Here is an 18881-nt window from a genome sequence, read left to right on the forward strand (position 1 = left end):
TTTTCACCCATATCTTTGGCAAATCAATAATAATTGCCAGACCATTTTAAAAATTGATCATAAATTCTTAGGAAGTGGAAGGTATGAAAAATGAGTTGATTTATTTGAGATGAGAAATTTAAACAATACGTGAAAGGCTGACTAATGTGAGATTTGCAAAGGCATTTGACAGGGTGCCACATGATAAGCTGATATTTAAGTTGCAGCATATGGGTTTAGATGTCAGGTTAGTCAACTATTCAGGATTGGCTGTCTAACAGGTATTAGAGAGTTGTGTATAGTGGGGCAATATCAAGGAGACAGAAGGTAACAAGTGGGGTCCCACAGGGCTCAGTACTGAGACCTGTATTGTTTAACCTTTATATCAATGAATTGCAGGGGAATATTCAGTTGTTTGCAGATGATGTAAAGCTGCGAAGGATTATTAGTAATAGTGCAGATGTGGTAGCCTTGCAACAACAGGATTTGAATAAACTAGACAGATGGGCAAATGAAGGCAGGTATCAGCTTAATACAGCTAAATATTAAGTCTTGAAGTTTGGGATACATTGAGAGGCAACATGCTCTGTTGTAGGAACTGCACTGGTGGAAGTAGGGTACACAAGGGATCTGGGAGTGATGATTGATAAAAACCTGAAATTCAGGGAACATATGCAAAGGTGGTGTAGGTAACCCAGAGGATTGCTGCAGTACTGAGAAGGAATCTGACCTGCAGAGATAAAAGAGTTATCGTTCCATTGTATAAGACCCTGATCAGACCACACTTAGACTATTGTTCTTAAATTTGGTCCCCAGGATTTGAAGGGGATAAATTAACTGTGGAAAGTGTACAGAGGCAAATAACAAATATGGTTTCAGGACCGTATAATCTTAATGAGGATTGGATGAGGGAATGTGGACTGCAGAGTTTGGTAGATAGGAGGAAGGGGGGGGGAGATATGATTCATACTTTTAAACTGTTGAGAGGTCTATCATATGTCTCCCCTTCCTTCTATCCACTAGACTCTGTAAATTAAATCTTCTCAACCTTTCTTCACATTCGATATTCTAGAGATCAGAAACTACCTTAGTAAATCACCTCTGGCCCCTTTCCAGCATCTTTTTGTCCTTTTGAAAACTGGGCGACCAAATTTGGGCACAGTATGTGTGGCTTAATCAAAGCCTTATAAAAATGGAACAAGAATCTCCTTACTTCTATAAGTCACTGTCCTTCACATCATTCCCAAAATTCTTGGTGTTGTCCTCACAATTTTGGCAATGTGCACCCTAAATTTCACATCCTTTTCCACTATCACCCCAAGATCTCTTATTTCCTCCACCTCCAACAATATATCTCCACCAGGCATAAATTCTATATCCTATCTATCTTTCTTTTCCAAATTTTAAAAACCTTACATTTTGCAACATTGAACTCGCATCCTCATTTCTGTGCCCATTTGTTCAATTTATTCAAGTCTTCTTGTAAGTCCACAGTATCTTCTCTACTCTTCATAGTTCATTCCCACTTTGCATCATTTGCAAACAACTGAATATTCCTATTCAAATCTTTGCCAATATCATTAACATCCAAGTTAAACAGCAATGGCCCTAAAGCAGATTCCTGAGGCACAACACTAGTGACTTTCCTCTTCCTAGACATTGCTTCCCCATACATACACAATTTGCTGATACCTCTCAGATAGCCAGTCTCTGATCCAGTACGCTAATCCAATATTCACCCCCATCCATTCTAGTTTGACTATCAACTTATCATCTGGTACTCTATCAAAAGGCTTTGTGAAATCTAAGTATACTACTGTGTATACCTCTCCTCTGTTCAAGGAAGTCATCACCTTATTGTAATAAGTAAGTAGATTACTAAAACATGACCTCCCTTTAGCAAATCCATGCTGTCCATCAAAGATAATACCATTGTTGTCAACCCAATTCTGGATCCTAGTTCTCATCAGATTCTCCAGCAACTTAGGCCTATCTGTGTGTCATGTGTTGTGATTAATTTGATGCCCGATTTCTATCACTCCCTTATGAAGCGGCACAACCTTTCCCTCCTTCCACTCCTTTGGAACTGGACCCAGTGCAAGACTCATATTAAAAAAAATATGTCAAGGCAGATGTCAACTCACTGACACAATCCTTCAGAATACGCGGTGATATATTATCACGTCTAAGCATTATTAACCTCAAGTTTGCTTAATTCCCCATACACCTCTTGCTCACTTACAGTCAGTCTCTTCTCCCCATTATCAACTGCTCTCAAACTCTCCATGATGTCCCATTCACAAGAATGAAAGACTTCTATGAACTGCTCATTAAATATCTCCACTATATCTTCCCCAGTAGTTGTGTTTATACCATTTTCTCCAATCATTGTCTTCTTTCCATAATCATTCTTTTTTTTTTTTGCTGGCTACATATTGAAAGAACTCCCTAGGATTCTTTTTAGGCTTCATTAGCTAAGTGCTGCTCATACTTCACTTTTGTTACCCTTACCAACAGCATGGTTGTCCTAAATTAGTGATGCATCCTAAAGGCAAACCTCTGAGAAGCTCTGAAAAGCTCATCATACTAAATATTTATGCTGGTTTACAGACGAGAAATCTTGATGAAACAGTGATCACTATTATGAAGCAAACAGCAGAATTGACAGGTGTAAGCAAGACGGCAGTATACCACATGAAGAAGGAACTGACCACGACTGGACAACTGCATATGCCGGGTAAGAAGAGGCCTAGTGTATTAGGACTACTCACACGCTCGGTGAAATACAATGACTTTATGCTGTCAGCAATTCATGAAAGTGCACCATTTCTTCAGAAAGAACAAAATTCCTACGATATATAAGGTAATGATTGCTGTAAATAATGATGAAGATCTCCCTCCCATTTCATTAACAACACCTTATCAGTTGTTAAAGGACCTTGATTTTGTTTATGCCACAAGAAAGCAATCATCAGCATTTCTTGAAAGGGAAGATATAATTTTATGGCATTGCCAGTATTTGCGATCTATCAGGAAATATCATCATTGTGAGGGATAAAAAATTTATTCTACAGAAGAAACCTAGGTGAATGCCGGTCACACCTGCACTAAAGTTCTCCATGACATGACAGTAAAAAGTGCTCTCTCAAGCATGTTTGTTGGGCTTAATGATAGGCCTGAAAGCAAGGAGTGGAAAGGGATCTCGTATAATCATAACGCACACTGGCAGTGAAGACGAATTTTACCGGGGGGGGGGGGCTTGAAATCTTACAAGCGCAAAAATCACAAGCCGATTATCATAAGGAAATGGATGGAAAGCACTATGGTTCACAAACATGTTTTTGCCAAACATTGAGCCTTACAGCATTATTGTAATGGAAAATGTGCCATCTCAGGCTACATGCAAAAAGGACATTCAGAAGTGGCCGAAGGAAAAAGGAATCGGTTTTACTTCTGATGTGATGAAAACAGAACTATTGAACTTGGTGGTAAATGTCAAGAGTCAGTTTCAAAAATATCGCATTAACAGTATCGGTGAACAGAAAGGACACACAATTATTCATCTTCCACCATACCATTGTGAACTGAAACCCATAGAACTCACCTGGGCACAAATTAAGGGGCATGTTGCAGCTAAAAATACAACTTTCAAAATTTCAGATGCTGAAAGACTGGTCATGGAAGGATTTAAAAAAATTACTGAGTGCACATGGAAAAGTTGCATAATCCATGTTACATGTTATTGAAGGAGAAGAAAAATTCTGGTCCCTTGATGGAATGATAGATGAGGTGGTGGAAAACATGTGTTCACAGTGGATGACAGCTCTGAATCTTTAGTGAAGATACTACTCACAACCATAGTGGTGTTGAGGAGCTTCCTCATTAAATTAATGAAGGGATAAGAGTGTTTTTGTATATATTATTGTAATAAAATATGTCATGTTCGGAAATGTGTGTTCTGACGAGCGAAGTTCACTTCATAATGTAAACAATCACTACTTATCTTAAGCCCGTTTATAATAAACTATACGACATCTACTTTGTTACAACCTAAAGGTTAATTCCAGAAAATCCAAATGCACACAATTGTATAGAGAGTCATCTTGGGCGTGCAATTTCAAATTTGCAATTATAATGTAATGTTATAGGGGGTGCTTAAGGGTCAAAGCTGTATAACTGAGAGGAGACCTCCACATAGCCTTTAAAGGAATGCGGAGAACGGTCCAGGGCTTCTGACCTAATGTCCAATCCTCACCTTCTCGTGGTGCACCCTGTTGGGTATCTACTTTGATACTGAATGAACGAGGATGGGCTGGCAATTTGGGATTTAGCCGACCAAATTGTATTCTTATTGGTTAAACCAAAATAAAAAATGCTGGTACAACATGACAAAATTTCATGCCGGCTGGGACGTCGCCCGGTTAAACAAGGCCCCCGTTGTTTTAGCCAGGGAACAAGGGCGAACAGCAAAAAGTCAGCTACTGGAACAAATCTGAACACAAACCCCAACTCAACATCACCAGAGTTAAAGATCAGTACTATCAACGTAAGAAGCCTGAATGGCAAAGAAATGGAGCTAGCTGAGGAATTAGATAAGTTCCAGATAAGTTCTGACATAATAGGGGTGGCTGAAACATAAAATACCAAAACTGGTGAGATCTTTCTGAGCAATAAATACAAAATGTTATATTCAGGCAATGACAATCAAGGAAAAGAAGGAGTAGCCATACTATTCAACACAAAATACGAGGCTAATCTTCTTGAATGGCAGTCAGTCTCAAGTAGAGTAATGTGGGCAGATATGAGAATGGGGAACTGGACAATGAGACTTATTTGTGCCTATGGTCCCACAGAAGGTTCTACTAAGGTAGAAGTGGAGGAATTTTTTGGCGCTTTAGAAAAAGCAACTGAAACAATGAAAAATGAAAAGTTGGTCCTTGTTGGGGATCTAAATAGCAGAGTAGGAAATGATTGTGAGACATACAAAAATATTTTGGGAAAATTTGGGAAAAGAGCAAAGCTAATAATAATGGCAAATATCTGTTGGATTTCTGCTCAGGACATGGACTGGTTATTACTAACACCATGTGCCAACATAAAAATGTGCACAAATTCACATGGAGAGAAGAGGCTAGGAATAAGAAAAGTCTCATTGACTATGTTATTGTTGATAGTGATGTTTTCTCCCTGGTGCAGGACACCAGAGTGTACAGAGGATTTGAAATTGGAAGTGATCACTATTTAGTCTTGAACAGGATAAATTTGAATTTCATATTATTATTATTATTATTATTACGGGTATCTCCATGGAGTCAGTAGACTCATCGTGGGAGACACAAACAAGCAAAACAATATCTGTCATATCTCTTCTTGAATTCATTTACAGACGAAGAGCTCACAACTAAGTCAGGCAATGAATTCCACTCATTCACCACCCTCCAGGCAAAAAACCTTGTTCTGACACCTTTGTTAACCACACTCTTCTTTAATTTCCAGAGATGACCTCTTGTTCTTCCATCACTATCACACAGCTGAAACATTTCCACTGCATCAATCCTATAAAAACCTTTTAGTAATTTGAATGTTTCTATCATATCCCCTCTTCTTCGCCTATCAACCAATCTCTGCAATCCACAAGCTCTCAATCTATCAATGTAGGGAGCATTTTTTACATCACTCACCAACTTGGTCACTCTTCTCTGAACCCTCTCCACAGCCTCCTCATCTCCAAGGAATCCAGGTGACCAGACCTGAGCACAGTAATCCAAATGTGGAAGTATCAATGCTTTATAAAGGGGAATAATAACCTCTTTATCTCTGGATGTCAGTGTGTTCCTCAACAACCAAGTAATCCTATGTGCAATCTTGGACACCTTAGCAATGTGTCCTCTGAACTTCATTTCCCTATCTACCAATACCCCTAAGTCCCTAGCCTCATCAATCTCTTGGAGTACCTTTCCATCGATGTAGTACACAGCTGGTAATCTTTTAATCCCTAAATGCATGACTTTACACTTTTCCACATTAAACTGACATCCATTTTCTTTTGCCCATTTTACCAGCTTATTTAAATCCTCCTGCAAACTTTCAACATCAGCTTGATTTTTTTATTGCACTACACAACTTTGCATCATCAGCAAACAACTGGATATCTCCCTTTAAGCCGTTTCCTATATCATTTATATACAAATTAAACAACATTGGCCCAAGCACAGAACCCTGAGGCACACCACTGGTCACCTGCCTCATTCTGGACTCGGCTCCTCCATACACCACCTTATGGTATCTCTCCCTGAGCAATTCTCCTATCCATATCACCAATTTAATATCCATTCCCATCTGCTCCAGTTTGCGTAACAGTGTTCTATGGGGTATCCCGTCAAAAGCCTTAGCAAAATCCAGAAGTATCACTGTGTAGCCAGTTCCTTTGTCCAACTCAGATGTTATTCTATTATGAATAGTTAATAGATTGCTAAGGCAGGATCTACCTTTAACAAAACCATGTTGGCCTCTATAGAGTATCATATCCTGATCCACCCATTCTTGAATTTTGTCTTTAACCAACTTTTCCAATACTTTTACCACTACTCCTGAGATGGTGATTGGTCTGTAATTCAATACTGCAGTTTTAGAGCCACCCTTATGCAAAGGAACCACTTTGCCTAACTTCCACTCCCTAGGGACCATACCAGAGTTCAAACTTAAGTTAAATATCCAGGTGAGAGGGGTTGACAATTCATTTGCACATTCACGCAACACCCGAGCTGATATTCCATCTAAGCCTACCGCAGTGTTTGCATTTAAGTTTTGCAATATATTTAATACCTCTGATTCTTTAGCTTCAATTCTCACATTAGGTATTGCTGTAGGTATAGAGATATCCTCACTTGGGTGATAGACTTTTGAAAAGTGATCACTCAGTAACTCGACTATTACATCTGATTTTGTCACCTCAATACCATCAGCACCCACTAAGGTTATCCTTCCGAAGTCATTCTTCCTCTTACTTGCCACATAGCGGAAGAACTCTTTGGGATTACCCTTGATCTCTTTGGCTAAGGTCTTCTCGTAATCTGATTTAGCTTTTCTTACTATGATGGTAACCTTCCTAGCTTGAGCCTTGTACTGCTCATGGGTGTCCTGATCGCCTTTCTCCTTGTAAATTCTCCATAACAGTTTCTTTTTTTGCAGTTCAAGCTTGATACTACTGCTCATCCATCTAATGCCTGCCTTGTTTGACCTCCTAACCATGGGGACACAATCTGATATTGCTTTCCTCAGATACCCGCTGATTTTATCCCAAGCACTGCTAACATCTTTCCCTTGCAATATGTTCTGCCATGGGATGGCTGCAAGCTCACTCCGAAGCTTGTTATAATTGCCTAACCTGTAGTTCCATACACACCCCTTCTTAATTGAAAAATCCACAGATTTTGCAACCTCCCAAATCAATACCACATGATCGCTTTCACCAACTGGAGGTAACGAGGACACCTTACTTATGCATATAACCTCTGAACCAATAACCAGGTCCAACACTCTCACACCACGTGTCCCTTCAGTTACGTGCTGTTTCAAGTAATTATCTCGTAGAAGATGTATGAATTCCATTTCCTTTTTGCTACGTGATATTTCCTCCTTCCAATTTATATCACCGTAATTAAAATCCCCCATAATAATCACCAAGCCTTCACTCATTGCACTAATTTGCTGATGCATGAATTCAATATCTCCCTCTGTACTCCCTGGCCTATAGCAGCATCCAACTGTTTATTTGGTTGCGTTGGTCACTATTTCGCACCAGACTGCCTCAAATGAACTCTCATTCACATGTCTATCATCATGATATACTACTTTCTTTGGCTGCAACACATCAGCTATCATCAACAGTACTCCTCCTCCTGTTCTATCTTCTCTATCCTCCCTGAAAATACTGTACCCATCACATTCAATTCCAGTGACCACATCTTCTGCTGACAGCCAAGTTTCACTAATGCCTACAACTTTTGGTGAGATTTCACTGACTAATGCCAAAAATTCTTCTCTCTTATTTCAAATGCTTCTTGCATCGGTATACAAAAATTGCAGATTCCCTCTAGATCTTGTACCGGCTTTAGAACTGATATATAAGTCACTAACTACCGTAGTCCTATGCCGATTTTTATCCCCTCTCTTCTGCAATTTATTCAGCCTATAAGGATCAATAAATACACAATCATTGCTAAAGTTTCTCTCTCTTACACTCAACCTTTTCAATATTAGTTTCCCTGCCCAATAACATCAACCTGTTCAGAAAACAATAACTTCTTCAATCGCTTATGTCCTTCCATGTTAAGATGCAGTCCATCTCTAGCATACAACTGCCTTTTTCCTTCAAACACACTCCAAACATCAACAAACTCCAGACCTCTTTTTCTGCACATACTTGCAATCATATCATTCATTATCATTGCTCGTCTACTTAACTCGTAATTGTCAAAACGAGGCAGCACACACACTATTCTCCCATTGACACTTTTCCTCTTCACAATATCTAATAATGTTCTTAAATCTTTTCCTACCCGATTTTTACTACCTCTCAGGTCATTCGTACCCACCATAACTATCATCTTGTCTGCTTCATGCCCTCTCTTTATTGCTAAAGCCACTCTTTCTATTGTCCCATCAGCCAAGCACTCCTCATGCATACCACTCTCCATACCCTTAATCATAGAATCACCATATATTTTACCACTCTTAACTTCATTCAAGTCCACACTCATGGACTCATTCTCTACACTATTCAGCATGACTCTCCCAGCTTCATTACTCAACTCTCTATTACTTACCCCCTCACTCTCACTACATCTCATTTCTTCTAGGCCACTTGTGGTTTTATTATGTTGACTCCCAATCACTCCCATACTATTTATTACTGAATCATTCACCAAAGACTCACCCATATGTAATCCTGTTCTAGTTACTGCAGCTAAAGTAATCTCTATAGTCCTAATTTCTCTGTTTAACACATTAAACTCAGCTTTAACTTCCAGTATCTCCTTACCGATCACTTCCACTTCCTCATGAAGAAGATGAAGGTCATTTTTCATTTTCATAAACTCCCGCCGAAGTTCTTCCGCTAAGGTCCCGATGTCAGCTTCCATTCCTAAACGCTCCAGCCTATCCCGACACTTCTCACATACGTTGACATTTTCGTTCTTCTCATTTTGCCAGACCGACCACAGATCCTTCACATTTTTCGGTGCATACATATAGCAGTTTCCGCAACGCATCCATTGCGAAAAATCTAACGCTGAGCCAGCCTTTCGTGTAGTAGTAGAAGTCCTGCGTGCCGCTGACGTACGTTTCTTGTTGGACGCCATCTTTACACGTTGATATAGTGAAACAAACGGCAGTGAAAACACAATATATACAACACAGTTCTAAACAATAATACCACTGAAGGACACTTGTTTCTAACCGATGCACAATTGCAGCACAATTTGTGACAAAAAGCTACACTATATTTAACTTTAAAAACACGTTTTCTAGACTAGCTAAACTCGACCGCCACATTTACCAAGAACACTAGCGCCACCAGAAACAATGGGCGAATAAAAGTTGAGCCAAAAATTAAAGCGAATAAAAGTTGAGCAGCTCTCAGATGTGAACTGTAGACTAAAATGCAGAAAGATTATTGAAAAGAAAATGAAAGAGTTTGAGAACAGGAATCAAACCTTGGAGATTCAGTGGCAAACTCTGAAAAAAACATTGATTGATTCTGCCAGAGAAGCATGTGGTGAGGTTGTGTGCAAGGATAAAAAAATCAGAACTCCCTGGTGGATGCAGGAAGTTAAAGAGGCAGTGAAGGAAAAGAAGAAAGCATATCTAAAGTTCCTTGCAAATAAGTCAGCTTTTACTCTTACGGAATACAGAAACAAATGTAAGAAAGCTAAACACTGTATAAAACTAGCTAAACAAAAGTCATGGGAGGATTTTGGCAAGAATATAGAAAATAAATATCAAGAAGGTGGGCAAAATATTCTGGAGGATGTTGAAGAAGCTTAGGAATGGAGGAAAGAGTGCTAAAAGGAGTTAGAGATGATAAAGGTGACATGAAAACAGGAGAAAAAGATATCCTTGAAGTATGGAGTAATTACTTTGAAAAACTGCTAAATAAAACAAGCAGTGATGACAGCACACTGATAAAAAACACTGACCAGGCATGCAGTCAGGAATACATATCCATACTTGAAGTAGGAAAAGCCATCAACGGCTTGAAATGTGGAAAGGCAGCAGGAGTAGATGATATTCGACCAGAAATGCTGAAGTATGGTGGTAGAAAAGTCTTACAGTGGCTGCACTGCATAGTTCAGAAAGCCTGGACAGATGGACGAATTCCCGATGATTGGAGTAGAGCTCTCATAGTACCCATATATAAAAAGGGAAATAAAACTGAATGTTAGAATTTCAGAGGTATATGACTACTGAGTGTTCATGGCAAGATCTATGCAAGTATACTTGAGAAACGGTTGAGAAGAATTGTGGAAGAAAAGCTTGGTGAAGAACAAGCTGGATTCAGGCAAAATAGAGGCTGTCAGGATCAGATCTTCACTTTACGACAAATAGTCGAGAAAGCATGGGAATATAACAAAGATCTGTATTTAAGTTTTGTCGATTTGGAAAAGGCATATGACAAGGTGCCAAGAGAGAAGCTATTCAATACGCTGCAGTTATATGGTGTCGATGGGGCATTATATCAAGCAATACTTAGTCTTTATTTGAGTTGTAAGTCAGCATTTAGAATTGAAGGAAGTACAGGAAGATGGTTTAATGTTAAATCTGGTGTGAGACAAGTATGTACATTATCCCCTCTATTATTCATTATCTATATGGATCACATTATGAATGAAAGTGGTATTAAACCTGATATCAAAATTGGAGATGTTAATGTCAGCTCTTTGCTTTATGCGGATGATGTTATACTTCTAAATAAATCCGCTACAAGTCTGCAAGATTCTCTGACTAAATTGAATAGCTGTTGTAGTAGATATGGTATGAAGGTCAGCAATAAAAAGACAAAGACAATGAAAATAGGCAGAATCATTGAAAATGTCAACTGTGTTGTGAATGGAGAACCTGTGGAACAAGTAAAACATTTCAGCTATTTAGGCACGATTTTTACTGAAGATGGTAAATTAAATATAGAAATAGACAACAGAATCAGCAAAGCTGGTATGGTGGGAAGTCAATGGAATAAATTGAATGTGGAGTAAGAGAGAAATTAGCCGGAACACTAAATTAGCTGTATACAAGACAATGTTCAAACCAGTTTTAACTTATGGATCTGAGAGCTGGGTCAGAAGTAAAACACTTGACCAAAGACTAGAGACCGCAGATATGAGAGTCCCGAGAAAGATTATAGGCGTGAACAGATGGCATCAATGGCAATATCATATTAAAAATGAGGTTATTAGGAAAGAACTTGACATTGTCAGCATCCAGGAATGTGTTAGCAGAGCTAATCTCAGGTGGTATGGTCATTTAAATAGAATGGGAGAGGAAAGATTAGCAAAACAAGTGTTCTCTGCCATGTTTGCAGGAAAACGACCCAGAGGAAGACCAAGATATAGGTGGATTGATACGGTACAAAGTGCCTTAGACGATAGAAATATAAGGTCTGATAATGTTGGAGTCTTGACAAGTAACAGACTTATTTGGAGGAAAATTGTAGATAGGAAGTTAGTAATGATGTAATTTTTTCATGTAGTACTGTCATATCCTGTACACCCCTTGAGGGTACATGGCAGGAATTTGATGATGATGATGATGTAATGTTATACGTAGAATGGTGTGATTCAGGCAATGACAGCTTTTAGGGGATTATCTATGCATGTGCTTAGTTACAAACACAACACACTTCACTGTTGCAATAGTAACAGAGAACTTATATCCTACTACCTTTGGAAGCAGTACGGCCTGTAATATATTTCTTTACTTCCAAGATAACCTGAAAAAGAGTATAACAACTCTCCACATAAAAAATCTACTCCTCACACTCTTCTTCACCACATCTTTATACTACTCCTAGGGATGGCCTCTCATTCTTCCCTTCTAACATCGACTCTTTTTATAATTCCTTTTGTATTAATCTGATAGAATCTCTTAACTTGAAAATTTCTATCATATCTCCTCTTTTCTTGCTATACACCAACCTCTGTAATTTATACTCCCTCCAATGCTCTTTATAACCAACACTCCAGAATCCTGTATCACTTTGGTCATTTCTCTTTTGACCCTCTTTAGTGTTTCCACATCACAATGAAAACTAGTTGATCATATTTGAGCACAATAGTCCCAGTGTGGTCTGACCAATACTTAATATTGAGGCACCACCACTACCTCTTTATCCATCCAGCCAGTGTATTTTTTGTCATTGCCATACAATGTTCAGTCTTGCAACACTTATGATGTGCCCTCAATACTTAGTCCATTGTCTACAATCCCTCCAAAATCTTAAATCTCATCCACTTCCAGAAGTATAGTTCCACCAATACAGTACATAGTCTTATATTTCTGTATATCCCAAAATGTAACACCTTGCACTTATTAATATTGAACTGCAACCACACTCATTTGTCCAAGCGGAAAGTCTATTTGAATCTTCCTGTAGAGAATTAACATCAGCACTACTCCTGATAATTCTACCTAACTTTGCATTAGGTAGAATTGGCAAACATTTGAAGATCCCCAGTCAGTCCACACAAAATATCATTAACAAATAAGTTTAACAGCAGGAGCCCAAGAACAGAACCCTGAAGCATGCCACTGGTCACCTTCCTTTTCTGAGACGCTGCTCCATCATACACAACTTGTTGGTATCTCTCAGATTTCCAGTTTTTAATGCATCTAACCAATCTGTTATCTGATTCCATCTTCTGCACCAATCTACTATGTGATAATCTATCAAAAGTATTTTCAAAGTCCAAGAAAATCTTTGTATATGAATCTCTCTTATCCAACATATTTCACACCTTGTAATAAAATGTAAGCTGATTACTAAAACAAAACCTGCCCTTCACATACCATGCTGATCATCATAGAGAATCTTATGTCCATCAACCTAATCGTGTATTCTGTTTCTAACCAGTTTTTTCAGTTGTTAGAAACAGAAAGCATGTAAATTGGATATATAAAAATAGGTAAATAGGAATAGAAATAGGTAAATTGGAAACTTCTTTCTAGAACCGTGCTTGTGGAGAGGTACTATTTTACCTTTTCACTCCTTAGGAACCTTACTCACTACAAGCCTTTCATCAAATAACCAGTTCAAGGGCATGGCTGACTCCTTTGCACATTCCTTAAAAATATATGGTGATATGTCATCCATTCCATTGATAGTGAACAGAGGATGCAAGATTTGATAGCTGAGTTGGTAAAGATGAAGCAGATGCAGATTGAAATGAAGAGAATTGGAGATATGTATGGAAGAGTGAAGAAGATAAAACAAATGATGTCAGTATTCATTTTACCAAGAGGTCAAATGAATATAGTGATTGAGGCATTGGATAAAGAAGAGTAAGTGAGCAAAGGAGTTGGTAGTGGTAGAAGGGATAAATGGCTTGATTGGGAATAACGAGAATGTAAGATTGGATATCAGGAGGTTGTTTAGAAGGATAAAAAATAATAGTATGTTAGGAAAGGTAGTCAGTGCGTTGTTCAGGTATGACAGTGATGAAATGAGGCAGAGAGCAAGAATTATGAGTGATAAGTTAGCAGAAATGTGTAAAAAGAAAGGAATGCAGTTTGTTAATGTTTGGAATGAGATTGAAGGAAGAATTGAACTGTATAAAAGTGATGGACTGCATTTGAATGGTTTTGGTGTGAGTTATTTGGAAACGCTGCTATTGGAAGGGAGAGTAATGAGGTGCAGAGAATGAATCTGAACAAGTAAGAACCAGGAGAGTAAGTAAGGAGAGATTGAAGTGGTGCTTATGAATAAAGAAATGGGTGGCATGAGTGTAAAGGATGAGAGAACAAGAGTGCAAGACAAACAGGGAAACGGGGAGGTTCAAGGCAGACAGTGGACACAACGTGAGAAAGGGTGATGCTTCAAGAGGATGTGAATGCATGCATAGACAAAAAAGGAAGGGGATGACATTAACTGTAGGGGAAAAACAGTTTGATTTGAGGAAGGATCTGGGATGAGTAAGAAGAAAAATAAATGGCTTTAGAAAAGGATGAAGTCACATCTAATAAGTGGTATCAGTAAAACTTGTTATAGATCCAGGAATGAGCTGTTATGTTTGTATACAATTGCTAAAAGTATCAGAAACAAGGGAAATGAAACAGTTGCATTGATTGAATCCATTCACCCAAAAATTGATGGAATAAGTGAGACATGGTTTCATGAGGATGTCATCCTCATGGTTGTTGTGGTCAAAGTGTTGGAAAGGCTGGTGAGAATCAGGATCCAGAATTGGGTTGGCAACAATGGTATTATCTTTTATGAACAGTACAGATTTGCTAAAGGGAGGTCATGTTTTAGTAATTGACTTACTAATTACAGTAAGGTGACAGCAACATTGGACATGGGAGATGGATACACAGTAGATAGATTACCACATGATTACTAGATAGTCAGACTAGAGCAAATGAGGTTGGACATTAGACTAGTGCATTGAATTGGAGATTGATGTCTGATAGGTACAGGCTGTCCTCAGGTTATGGACGACCCGACTTACGGCATTCCATATTTACGAACGAGCTCCCAAGGCTTCTCATCAGGATAATTAATAATTCGGGAACTAGTTTCTTCCTCGCATGTAAACAAAGTGGACAGTGGTAATGCACTGCAATTGGACATCAGTAAAAATGATGCAGTTGATTTACTAGAGTCCCATTCACAAAAAGCTTGCTTCAATGACACAAAATCAGGAACAAGATCTTAATATTCAATGGTTTACAAAGGTTTACTATGCAGTTAGTGAGAACATCAGCTGCTACAAGGCCATTTATGATGAAAAAAAGAAAAAGACTGTGAACATTCTAGATATCTTATTCAAGAACTGACTTCAGTAGTAAGCTCCCCTCCTCTAGCAACAGAATCAATAACATGCTAAGCAACTGCCTGTTCCAAGTGTGTATGGACGAGAACAAAAGTAAACAAAGAACACTGGATAATGGATTACCACAAGAGTCAGTTCTGGCTCCCCTCCTTTTTAACTTATACATCGCTAATATGCCTCATACAGCCTCTAAGAAGTTTTGCTATGCTGATGACATTGCTCCAGCCACCAGACACACCAATTTTACTACAATGGAAGATACACTAACAGACGACCTTGCAGTCCTAGATGAATACTTCAGCAAACGGAGATTACGCCCAAATCCTAGCAAAACACAAGTTTCATGCTTCCACCTGAACAATAACCAGGCTAACAAAGAACTCATGATCTACTTCAACCACAAACTGCTACACTACAACAGATTCCCGAAATATCTGGGCGTCACTCTAGATAGAACACTATCTTTTAAATCACATCTCATTAACACAGCATCCAAGCTAAAAACAAGAAACAATATACTGCAAAAACTATGTGGAACAACTTGGGGTGCCTCAGCAACAACGCTAGCTGCACTGCTCTTGGCCTTGTTTACTCTACAGCTGAATACTGCTCACCCATATGGCTGAACAGCAGCCATGTATATTTGGTTGATGCCTAGCTTAACACCACTATGCACCTTATTTCTGGAACTGTAAAATCAACCCCAACCTACTGGCTCCCAGTGCTAAGCAACATCCTGCCTCCACACCTCTGCAGATCCAACTTTCTTCTACATGAATACAGCAAAATCATGGAAATCCAAAATCTTCCAATCCATGAAGACATCCCACCCCTAGAAATAAACAGGCTAAAGTCAAGGCACCCTCCAATCTTAACAGCAAAAAATCTTGCTAAGCAACATCCTGCCTCCACACATCCACAGATCCAACTTACTTTCTTCTACATGAATACAGCAAAATCATGGAAATCCAAAATCTTCCAATCCATGAAGACATCCCACCCCTAGAAATAAACAGGCTAAAGTCAAGGCACTCTCTAATCTTAACAGCAAAAAATCTTGCAGAGACAAGCTTCAACATGAAGGAGAAGTGGAAAGAGTCCTGGTATAACACTTCAACACGGATCTTCCATAAATGATTGGACCCAACACAGATACCTTTGGGTTTTAACCTACCTCGGAAAACTTGGTCTGCCCTTAACTGAATCCGCACCAACCTTGGCAGATGTGCACACCACCTTTACAAATTGGGCATGATTGCCTCACCCAGGTGTGACTGTGGATCACCCCACCAGACAATTAATCATATTATAGCAGAATGTGCCCTATGTGCATACAGTGGAAACCTGTCAGACTTCATCCATGCTACACCAAGTGCAGTCGACTGGATAATCAACCTAGACATTCAGTTGTAGCTTATTCTTGATTATTCTTGAGTGTCTCTTTTATGACTGTATTATGTCTTCTTATTGTACATATGTCTATTACTATGTCCATATATATTAAGGATTAATGTAATGTAACTTTTCATGTGTGAGCCATATGCTAAATAAATAAATTATAAATAATGGCTATAACAATAATACTATCAATAAAATACTTCATAAAACATCATCAAAAAAGAATCTAGATTACAGTAAAACCATAGCCATTCCCATACATTAAAGGGTTATCGGAAAAAATCAAAAGAATCCTACACCACTACAATCTCAGTGCCACCTTTAAATCCCCTACAAAACTTAAAACATATTCAACTCCTCTAAGGATCTGCTCCTTCCTTTGGCACATCCTGGAGTTTATTGCATCCACTGCACCTGTAACTTACCATACATTGGTGAAACAGGACGTACAATCCCTATACGTAAGAAAGAACACATAAGACATATTAAATATAACCATTTTGGTGAAGCAGGCCTCTCAGATCACACTCTCAACACCTTACACCAAATTGACTGGAAAAATACCTGCTCTTTACATCATACAAAAACCTGGTATGAAAGAAAATTTAAGGAAGCCTGTGAAATTCTGATAAACCACCCAAATATCAACAATAATGGTGGCATGAAAATTCCAAGAATCTGGATGGCACATATTCAGTCCACCTAACATTTAGTATCCAGCATACTTCAGGACTCTAAGCAACCTGCAGCTAGCATTGGAAACCATTCCATACCAACTGGTTGAAATGTATATATATAATCATGATGTTAATATATATATAGACTTGTTGCTCCCAATGTAAAATTACAACTGATAGGTAATATTAATAATAGGACTCTAGCGTTGATGTAGTAAGGTTTTTTTTTTTTCACCAACTGGTTGAGATTTATAAGTATAATCATGATGTTAAAATATATATATATAGACTTGTTGTTGCTCCCAATGTAAAACTACAACCAATAGATATTAATAATAGGACTGTAGCGTTGATGTAGTAAGTTTTTTTTTTTTTTTTAACCAGAGGTCATGCCAATAATTGTTGTAATGGTTGGTCAGTAACTTTAGCAAACCATGTAGATTGTAGTGCAGCTTGTTTCTCTGTATATATGCTCCAGAAGATGCCTTTGATATAAAGGTCGAAACGTAGAGTGTGGATTTTGGTTCATATTAAACTAAAGTTTTACTCAAACACGGTAGTTGTCTCCATAATTTTCAAAAATGTATTTGGATATCACCGTGTAAGCCTAAAAGAAAGGAAAAGTATTATTTTATTTATTATTAATAAAATAACAATTGACGTTTTGACCCCTGTATTGAGGTCATCATCAGAAAAATACATGTGTATATGAAAACAAGCTACATGCACTTGCATTCTACAAAGGTAAATTGAATCTACACTGTTAACAGATCTTTTACTTAGCCTGATGGTAAAAAAAAGTGGTAAAAAAAAAACACTACACTAAACCCTGCTAAAGTCCTCCCTTACTAAGATTTTCTTCTGGACTTGTACAGTTCAGGTTGCTATTGAATAAAAAAAATAAAAAATAAAAAAAAAAAATAAAAAAAACTTCACCAAGAAGACTTGGTAGCAAATGGTCCTCCACATTCTTGGAATGTGGAGGACCATTTGCTACCAGTTTGACCAGTGGTTAGACAAAATGTCTGAACAAAAATGACGGTCTAACCGTCATTTTTGTTCAGATTAGGATTGTGTTTGAGTATTTCATATGCTTCTTTAAATTTCCTCTCGCACCAGGTTTTCGTACAGTGTAGGGACTTGATATCTTTCCAATCCATTCTGTGGTATGTCTGGAGTTCGTGGTCTGAAAGGCCAGTTTTTCCAAAATGGAGGTATTTAATGTGTCGTTTGTGTTCGTCCTTCTTAATTGGGATGGTTCACCCTGTTTCCCCTGTGTATGGTTGGTTACATGTGCATTGTATTTTGTAAACCACTGGGTGGGCTAGGTGTGGAAGAGGATCTTTGGAAGAACTGAGTAGGTGTCTTAATTTTGTCGGGGGTTTGAAGGTGGTTTTGATGTTGTATTTCTGTAATGTTCTATTTTTTCCAAAATGCCTCTAACATATGGTATGGCAATAACATTCTTGAAATCTTTTTTGTTTTTAGTGGAGGATTTTCTCTGTGGAAGATTGTGTGAATAGTAATTTACTGAATCCATTTTTTTATAAATGCATGGTTGATGATCTCGTATTCCTGGTTTAGAGCTTGCTCATTTGAACAAATAGTTTGAGCTCTGTGTTTAAGGGTGCTTATGACACCTAGTTTTCATCTTGGGTGGTGGTCAGAATTTTTGTGTATGTACTGGCCTGTGTGTGGAGGTTTGCGGTAGACTGAGAAGAAGAGACAGCCTGAGGGAAGACACATTCATGTGACGAGTGTGTCTAGGAAAGGAAGAGAA

At 38.3% G+C, this 18881-nt stretch overlaps 1 protein-coding gene across 11 annotated transcripts in view; it reads left to right on the forward strand.

Moving 5' to 3' along the window:
* The window catches only part of LOC150107864 (endonuclease V-like), a 299756-nt gene that overhangs the window by 97587 nt on the left and 183288 nt on the right, over positions 1–18881 (forward strand). The gene's annotated exons all lie outside the window — the stretch shown is intronic.

This window comes from Typopeltis vanoorti, chromosome 3 (assembly GCF_054136105.1).
Source record: "Typopeltis vanoorti isolate ZY-2024b chromosome 3, IOZ_Tvanoo_1.0, whole genome shotgun sequence".
Taxonomy (NCBI): Eukaryota; Metazoa; Arthropoda; class Arachnida; order Uropygi; family Thelyphonidae; genus Typopeltis; species Typopeltis vanoorti.